The sequence below is a fragment of the Medicago sativa genome, chromosome 6 (assembly GCF_051527215.1).
Source record: "Medicago sativa cultivar Bolivia chromosome 6, Bolivia_mono, whole genome shotgun sequence".
NCBI lineage: Eukaryota > Viridiplantae > Streptophyta > Magnoliopsida > Fabales > Fabaceae > Medicago > Medicago sativa.
In genome coordinates this window covers 37,812,869-37,820,017 of record NC_140754.1, presented here as the reverse complement: position 1 = coordinate 37,820,017, position 7,149 = coordinate 37,812,869, and the positions used below count along the sequence as shown (strand labels likewise).

The 7,149-nt window shown below is 35.6% G+C and overlaps 1 pseudogene across 1 annotated transcript; it reads right to left on the bottom strand.

Moving 5' to 3' along the window:
• Positions 1 to 387: 387 nt before the first annotated feature.
• On the bottom strand, positions 388 to 5,869 carry LOC146914958 (disease resistance protein RGA2-like; annotated as a pseudogene). Its single transcript, XR_015014449.1, has 3 exons — positions 2,431 to 5,869; positions 2,158 to 2,324; positions 388 to 1,179 (listed from the first exon to the last, which is right to left on the bottom strand). The product of XR_015014449.1 is annotated as a disease resistance protein RGA2-like (transcript).
• Positions 5,870 to 7,149: the final 1,280 nt, after the last annotated feature.

Sequence of the window (7,149 nt, the reverse complement as noted above, 5' to 3'; positions counted from 1 at the left end):
TAAAATAAACCATCTTAGGATATGTATCTTCTTGTCTTAGCACTTTCATTAATCTAATTGCTATAATATCATCCATTCATATCTATAAAATAAACCATCTTATGCATTGGAACAACACAGAATATTTTCATCCCTGAGCCATTTTTTTGATGGGACCATTATTATTTTCACATTGATTAGTTAATCATATTGCATCTTCTGCTGACAAACATTGATGATAGTGTTGAACTATTGTATGCATTATGCTTATAGTACTTGGGAAAATACTCAACTAAAAATACATATAACAAAATAACCAATAAACTGAGAGCATTTTAACAGAATGTTTGGATGTGATTGGAATAAAAAGGAAAAGCCATAAGCCCTAGAAAACAAATAACCAAAAATGAACATAAAATTACTAAATTTATAGGTAAGAGAATTAAACAGTCAGAGGCCTTTGTTAAACACAAAGGTTGCAAAAAGTGGAAAAGTGAACATACGGTAAACGAAGTACATGAAGCAAATGCCACGCTAAGCATGAACTCCCGTAAACCTTTTATAATAGGACAAGTCTTGACGCCTGCTACCAGCGGTGCAATCCAACCCATCGCCGCCTAACCTTGCTTATGTAGCTCTTCCATTACTCCCTGAAAGGATGGATAATTTCTCAGTCAACCGGAACGCCACAGCCAGCACCTTTGACTGTTCAACATTTCAGAACACAATGCACCAGATGGTCGATCCCAGCTAGCACGAAGTTCGTCATTCATTACGTTCTTACTGACAATACTATGAGGAGGAGAGATCGAAAAAATTAGCGAGCTGATCCACGCTCAAAGATTCATATGAGGAAGAGAAGGTAATTAGGTATGTCCTAATTAAGTGCCTACTGCTTGATTTTTTTTCCTTTAGCATTTGTAGCATGGAGTCTCGGTTTTTCACAAATTTCCATACGTCAAGAGATGCAATATTGTCAAAAGCCTTGTGGAAGCCTCCATTGATAAGAAGCATGGTGACAACCATGACATGATCCTTAACATATTCGGGAGGACCGTTGAATATTTTTTTGTCACTGATCTCAAGCAAGCGATGGAAATTCTTACTTCCTTTGCATCATGAACATTGGCTGCAATTCTGGGAACTTCCAGCAGCATAGCAGACATGATATGGCATCTGCATGCTTCCTTCCAACCTTACCTGAAAGATAAGTAAATAAAGAAAGAGTTATTTGTGATGTTAAATGTAACTAAACAAAATAAAAACTGATCCTAATGATGGAAATATGTAATCGAAAAATACAAAAGTTACAATAAATAAAAGCATCCAAGACAAAGTGATATTGCTAGAAGATACAAACAATGAATCTGCAAATTTACAAATTTCATTAAATCATACAAAATGTTGTCAGAGAAAGAAAGCATTGATTAATCCATTCTGATCAAGAAACCATTTCATGCCTGCAAATTGACACATAACAATTTAACAACGAAGAGAATAGAGCAATATGTAGGCCATAATCAAATCAAATTTCTGTTCAAATTATATATTACTGAACATCATATATTGAATCAGATATATGCATCGGAGGCTAGCTCTGATTAAACTTGGCATTTATTTTTTCTAAGAAATCAACTAAGTTTCCCTAAACACAAATCGGTCTGTTATAGTCGGACCCTTTCGTAGTTTCATTCTCATCTGGCTCAACTGAATCATCAACCTTTATGATTGGGTGCTGCACACATTTATAGGCATATGCCCACCATTTGAGGCTTGGATTAACATCAAACTTTGAAGAATTTGAAGCTTTTGCGCAGGTGTTTCAGCCTTATAATTATTTTTATGTATATAGTACTTAGAAAAATTATTGTCTGTCATAGGTATGACTTAAATTATTGGTAATAATTGTGAAATTGACTTAAATCTCATTCTAAAAGATAGCATAAAAAGTTAAAAAGTTCAAACACATTTATACATTCATATACATGAGAATTTCAACAAAGTGAGACTCCAAAAACTTCCTAATCCAAAACAGATAATAAAATTAAAAAAAGTGGAAATATGTTTGGATCAAAATGGTTCTCTACTCACTCTACCATAACAAACAACAATCCAAAATGTTAAACATTTTACACTAAAGAGAGAAGTCTTTGATATAAATAAATACTATTACGGTACCAGGGTTATTGAGTTGACCAATATGCTCTTGACTTAGACTTCTTCAATCATGTCCTCAAACCCACGCAGGGGCATAAAGGCTTGATGGAGGTATTTAATGCGGTGCCTCAAGCGTTGAATTCTGTGATAGATTTGCTTCCTAAACTTCCATGCTATTATGATATTCTCTGCACATATTGTTCAATATAAGTCTTGTATCACAGCATGTTTCTTACAGTGAGACAATAGAGAGAAAAATAAAATCAAGAGATTCATTAAATTAAATTAAATTACCAAAAAATGTTTGTTTTGCATGTGATTTCAATTTAAATTTAGGAATGTGAGCTATCTTATGCCAATCTTCACCTATTCCTCTTTTCAATCTCTTCTCCAACATAGGGCAATCTTCAATAGTTAACTTTTGCAAGTTTCGGAGTTGCTGAATGTTTGTCTGGCAGTGAACTTAACTCTGGAAAGTCATCGATTTTTAATCTTTGAAGAGAAGTCATGGCACTCAAACAGTCTGGCAAGGATGTTAGTGAAGGGAAATGATACAGCGATAAACTTTGCAGTGAGGGGAAGCCTTCTAAGCCATCGAGTACGTTCTCATTAGGCCCCTGCACTGTCAGTCGACGCAGAGAGGTTAGGTTGTTCATGTTACATGAAAAAACGAACTCTCGACAGTTACAGATTTCAAGTCCCTCAAGGCAAGTTAGGTGTCTCATACCGTCCGATAGGGATTTAAGTCTAGAACATCCATAAACAGACAAAGTTCGAAGAGAACTCAATCCTTGCAACAAGTGCTCCGATAATGACTCCATTTCATTACAACGACTAATTTCAAGATATTCTAAAGCACTAAGAGTACCAAGTTCAACAGGTAATTCCTTGAGTTCAACAAAGCTGGATATGCAGAGTGACTTAAGATTATACATATTACTGTTGTTAACAATGGACTTCAAAAACTCTTCATTTCCTCCATTAGCAGAAAGCGACTCAACAGATGGAAGGGATGGCAATGTAAGTTTGGGGACATTTGTTATATCTAACTTTAAAAGTTGTGTTAGCATCTCTACTCCTTCGACTTCCAACACCGTCTCTAAATTTGGTAAGTTATACAAAATTAATTTTTTCAATGACGTAAAAGCCTTCTCAGTCGCAGGTTCGTACAAGTCATCATCAATGTACTTTATATCTCTCATTCCAGATACATAAAGAGTAGTTAAACATGGTAATTTACCAAATGAAGGAAGCTGCCTGCAGTTTTTACAGTCATAGAGAATAATACTAACTAGACCTTTTAGAATAGAAGTATTTTTCATCCAATGAGGAAAATCTGTTCCCATATATCCCTGCAACCCAAAAATCTTAAGACCTGTATGAGGCTCAAGAGCTTCTAGTACTCGCTTAGCATCAACACCACTAGCTTGTGAATTAGTATAATCACCCCATGACAAATATAAGCGATTTAAGTCCTTCTTGCCAATCAAATTAGCTTTTCTAGCATCCTCTTCATTTGGCACATTCTTAAGGCTTTTGATGTATAGCTTGCCTCCTAATTGTAACTTGTGTAGCTCTGCTAAACCATACCCAATTTTTGAACCAACAATGAAAATGGTCAATGTTTTCAGACAAGTTAACTCCCCAATTCTAAAAGGAGTTGATATCAATGATGGACAATTTTTAATCATGAGATGTTGAAGGTCCTGCAATGTTGTCAATTGTTTAGGAAAACTACAAAGATAATCACAACCTTCAAGTTTAAGTGTTTGCAATTTCTGCAGTCCACAAACAGATGCAGGCAAGGTTGCGATTTTGCTATCGTAAAGTTCCAAGTACCGCAAATGCATTAAATTCTTCAATGCAGAGAGATGACAAGAACTTGTACGTAAAGCTCGGAGAGGAGTGATTAATGGCAATACATATGAATTCTTGAAGGGTGGTTCAAACTCAAGAAAGGTTCGCAAGGATTCAATTTTTTTGAACGGAATCAGGTTGTAGTCAAACTTTTCATTGTTATCTAAGGATTCTAAGCAACTTATATGGTGAACTCTAATTGACAAATCAGCCAAGCCTGAAACCTCAAAAGAAACACATTCTTCACCTATAATGGACTTGGCTAAATCATGGACTAAATCATGCATTTTGAATGTAATGTTGCCTAGAAAATCTGATTTAACTTCTTGAAAAAATGACCTTTGGTATAATTCATTCCATACCTCATTACCGACATGCTCCATCTGTAAGTTTCCTCTAGATGTAACAAGTCCATTAGCCATCCAAAGTTGAATGAGATGTTCCTTCACCATTTCAAAATCCTTAGGAAAAACAGCACAAAAAGTAAAACATGGCCTCAGGGACAAATTCAAATTAAAGTAGCTTAGTCTCAAAGCAGACATGATAGGGTTATCTTCAGATAAATTCCAAAACTCACTTTTCTTTACAGAAAGCCATTGATGTTCCTCCCTTTTAAACCGCAAAAGGCTTCCCAATACTTTGGCAGCAAGAGGTGAACCCACGCATTTTTTCACTATATCTTTGCCTATTGCTGCAAGCTCTGCACGCTCTTCCCCATTAGGTCCAAAAGCATGTTGTTTAAATAATGACCAAATGTCGTCATCAGATAAACCTACTAAATGGTGAGCAGGGTGAGTTTCCATGATGGATGCAACAATCTCAAGTCGGGTTGTCACCAAAATAGATGAACCTTTCAATGTATTTCCCTTCTTCAAAAAAGACTTCAAGTTATCCCATTTTACTTGTTCTTCGTTCCACACGTCATCAAGTACAAGTAAAAACTTTTTGCCTTGCAAAATTTCTTGAACTTTATTTTGCATTGATTCCAAAGACAAGAGATTGGGATTTTGTCCTGTGGCAGATTCTACGATGCAGTGTAGGATTTTCATCATGTTGAAATAATCTGAAACACAAACCCAAATTTTCAAGTCAAAATGGTTGGTTACACTTTCATCGTTGTACACCAATTGAGCAAGTGTTGTTTTTCCATATCCACCTAGGCCAACAATGGAGTAAATGGAGAGTTCTTCATTGTCACTAGCATGCCTTAGAAGAAACTCGATGATCTGCTCTTTATCTTTGTTCCTTCCATATACTACAGATTCGTTGGCGACAGAAGTAGTTTGGCGCCATTCATCATCGTCTCGTTGGCGCTCCTCCGTGACTCGAACCTGTTGAAATCCAAACTTGATCCTTTCTTCAGCAATATCATCAATCTTTTTAGCAACCTCCTTCATCCTCTTCCCAATGGTGTGATGAGCCAAAATGTTCATAGGATGGAAACTAGTGATGCACTTGTTGTCTCCATGTGCTTTTGAGGTTATTAAACATTCATCCAATATATCATCAAGCACATAAGCAGCATCACCCAGTTTCTGCAGCCAGTCTTTCACAGCATGACTTGTTATTTGCTTCTCTTCAGCATCTTTGAGGACAGCACGAATTGCAGCGAGATTTCCTGATAGCCTTTGAGTCAATTCGCCAACACCCAAATAGGACGCAAGCTCCTCTTGAACAAAAGATCCGAGGTTTTGAATCACGGTTCCGAGTAAAACATCAGCCATTTGCAGGTATGTATGAGAGCAGTAATGAATTAAAGTTTGGATTGGAGATGAATTTGCTCCAGGAAAATGTCTATACTATAATAGTTGTAACTTTTCAAAGTTGGCTCCTCCAAGCAGTAACAAGTAGTACTATAATATCATTGTAATAGTAATTAACATATTACAAGTTGTGAAGAAAAAAACAAAATCGGGAATCTTTTCATATGAAACATCATGTGCGTTTATGTGTTCAATGAGTAGAAAAATTGTCCACCTTCAAATGTATGCCTAATTTATCGGTAATTGTTCTCGTTCTTTTCCATTTTAGTCCCAGAAAATGTGAAGTGATGTCATATAGCCGTATCGAAATTGCAAACATATTATCACGTGAGTGACTAAGGGGTGTATTGGATTAGGATTCTAAGAGATTTTAAAAGACTTTTTTATCATGAAAAAGTATTTTGGTATTCAATCAAAACTCTTTGCAATTTAAAAATAGTCTTGTGGTATTCGATCAAGACTCTTCATCACTTAAAAAAGTTCTTGTGGTATTCAAAATCATTTAAATTTCGAAGGATTATTTAATAAATTGGATTTTGATGGATTTTGTGGGATTTTCTAGTGAAATTTTAGCATGAAAAAGTCTTTCATGAAAACATGAGATTTCTTAGGATTGTTTTTTTTTCCTGTTAAGATACTATCTCTCTCCTCCCTTCTCGCTCACTCCCTCTCTTCCCCTCTCTCTTTTCCCTCATCTCTCTCTCTCTCTTCCTTTCTCCCTCTCTCACTCTCTCTTCCCCCTCTTTCTCTCGCTCTCACTCTCTCTTCCCCCTCTCTCTCTCCTCTCTCTATCTCTCTCACAAAAAAAAAATAAAGTAAAAAAAAGAGTTTGTATTGAAATTAGTGTAAAAGAGAGTGTGTTTGACATTTTTTTAATGAGTCTTTAAAATTCATAAAATCTATTGAAATCTTTTGAAATCCACAAAATCATTTTAAATCCTTTGAAATCTTATGAGTTAAATCCATTGAAATCCAAAATGTAAATCTCAATTGTCTTTCAAAACCATCAAAGTCATTAAAATCTTGCAAAATCTTTTAAAATCCTTAAGACTTTTTTAAACAAAAATTGTCCTTTAAAATCCTAATCCAATAGACCCCCCCCTAAATTGATTGCACTTACATAGAGAAATGAGTGAATCATCAACTTATTTGTAAGCATCAGCCAAAATCGTCCCCAAATTTTGTAAAATATCAATTCCGTCCCTGAATATATAAAATGTCAATCAATTTCGCCCTTCCAATTAACTGGGGTGTTAACGGAGCTGACGTGGCGTTTAACCTCTCACATGGACTGCCATGTCAGACGCCACACAAGCATGGACTAATATGACTGATTGTAACCAACATTTTCAAGGACTAATTTGGCTGATTTGCAGAAAATGTAAAAATGTTA